Raw genomic sequence first — 2,554 nt, forward strand, 5'->3', positions numbered from 1 at the left:
CCTCCCGATGAACAGGACCCCCGTTTCGACTGTAGGAGGTCCATTTCCTCCGTTTTGCGGTACACCACCCCTCCCAATCAACAGGACCCCCGTTTCGACCGTACGAGGTCTGTTTCCTCCTTTTTGCGGTAAGCCACACCCCTCATGATCAACATGACCCTTGTTTTGACCGTATGAGGTCCGTTTCCTCCGTTTTGCGGTACGCCACACCCCTCCCGATCAACAGGACCCTATTCCGAATGTATGAGGTCCGTTTCCTCCGTTGTGCGGTACGCCAGGCCTCATTTCCATCGCCTGTTCTGTCCAAGCCCTCCCGATGAACACGACCACTCCTTCCATTCCGACCCAGCCGGTTGGCTCCCCATGAATACGACGACGACGCTGTTTCTCTGTTCCGACCCAGCCATGTGCGTATGCGCGAGTAGGCGTTCGAGACCCTGCCTGTACGTACGTACGTGGCCGTATTTTCTTTCTTGCACCCTTGCCGCTGTACATACGTGTACATGCTACGTGCGCGCCTCTACTATGACACGTGCGCGCCTCTACATCGACCAGTATGTACATACACGTTCGCGACCAGAATGACAACGCTACGTATGGTTCGACTAGGTGGGTCCCGACTGTCAGGCACTTCCTTGCCTGCGAAGATGTAGCTAGTGGGTCCCAGCAGTCAGGGGGGCGAATCGTTTTTTTTTGCCCGAACGCACTTCCTTGCGTGCGAAGATGTAGCTAGTGGGTCCCAGCAGTTAGGGGGGTGAATCTTTTTTTTGCCTAGACGCACTTCCTTGCGTGTGAAGATGTAGCTGGTGGGTCCCAGCAGTCAGGGGGAAACATTTTTTTCGCGAAATACGGTGGCCCGTCCGGTGGGTCCCCGCTGTCAGGTGGAGGAATAATTATTTTGCGCGTAATAAGGAGGCACTTCCTTGCGGCCGCCGTGGACCCAGCTGTCAGCCTCTCCACGCACAGTACTCTTCCGATGGAAGTCGGTCGTTGACCACATTGACCACGCCGCGCCGAGAGCACCATGGTGGTGGACGACGGCGAGGCCTAGGAAGGAGACGACGCGGAGCTGGGGAAGACGCAGCAGTGGATGCCCACGCGAAGAGGAGTATGAGGGTGAGGCTGCCGTCGCCGCAGAATAATAGGGGGTGTGGGTGAGTAGAGGGATGGCCTGGCCAGCGGTGGGAGTAGTAGTGGGCGGTGAGGCATCCGTGGCATCACAGCCGACCACGGGAGTCAGGAGCACGCGACACGACCAATGCTGCTTTGGGCGGATGGAGCACGAAGACCAGAGGTTGAAGAAGCACTACGCCGTTGGATGGACATCGGACGGTCACTGGAGCTAGAGTCGTTCATATTGACTAAGTTGACAAAGCCCTCCGTCCCCGTAAACTTAGTAGGCCCACAAGTCAGCCTCCCACCAAGGTGAGTCCCAGCTAGCAGGGGGAGTATTCATTTTTTTGTGCGTAATAAGGAGGCATTTTCGGTGGGTCCGAGCTGACAGCGGGGGAACATTTTTTTCGCGAAATACAGAGACCCTTCCGGTGGGTCCCAACTATCAGGTGGAGGAATCATTATTTTGCGCGTAATAAGGAGGCATTTTCCTGTGTGGGCCCCTACTGTCAGCCTCTTCCGATGGCTGTTGTTTGTTGACCATGTTGACATCGCCGCGCCAAGAGCACAAACGCGGTGGACGAGGGCGGGGCCCAGAAAGAGAACCACCCGGAGCCGGTGAAGCCACTGCAGCGGATGCCCACAACGAGGTGTAACGCCGCGGATCCGATGCGCCAGGTGTCTGCCAGTTATTCGCCATTGTTGCCATGTCATTTGCTTGCGTGTTGCATTTTATCATGTCATCATGTGCATTTCATTTCGCATGCATGTTTGTCTCAGGCATCCGAGCATTTTCCCCGTTGTCCGTTTTGCAATCCGGCGCTCCTATGTCCTCCGGCGTTCCCCTTTTGTCTCTCATTGTGAGCGGGTGTTAAACTTTCTCGGAATGGCCCGAGGCTTGCCAAGTGGCCTTGGTATAGCACCGGTAGACCGCCTGTCAAGTTTCGTTCCATTTGGAGTTCGTTTGGTACGCCAACGGTTAACCGGGTAACCGCAAAAGCCTCCTTCACTTTGCAACCCAACACCCCTTCCAAACTGGCCCAAAACTCAGCAAACTCCCCTCCATGCTCTCGGTCATTCGATCACGATCATGTGGGCGAAAACCGCTCCTCATTTGGACTCTCCTAGCTCCCTCTACCTATAAATATGTGGCCTCCCCCGAAAATCCCGGTCTAACCCTAGATCAAACCTCCCTCTCGCCCGCCGGACATGTCCACCCCGCCGCCGGACGCGTCCACCGCCGCCAGCCACCTCACCCTGGCCAATAGGGCGTCGCCACGTCAGCTGCCGCCGCGCCTAGCCAGTCCCACGCCGCCACGTGGAGTCCTTCGCCGCGCCGCGCCGCCGGCCCGCTCGGCCCTCGTGGGGCCCGCCCGGGCCCGAGCCGCCCGCCGCCGCGGCCCGCGCCCCGTGCAGCCGCCGGACCCCGCCGCCTGATCCC

The sequence above is a fragment of the Triticum dicoccoides genome, chromosome 6B (assembly GCF_002162155.2).
Source record: "Triticum dicoccoides isolate Atlit2015 ecotype Zavitan chromosome 6B, WEW_v2.0, whole genome shotgun sequence".
NCBI lineage: Eukaryota > Viridiplantae > Streptophyta > Magnoliopsida > Poales > Poaceae > Triticum > Triticum dicoccoides.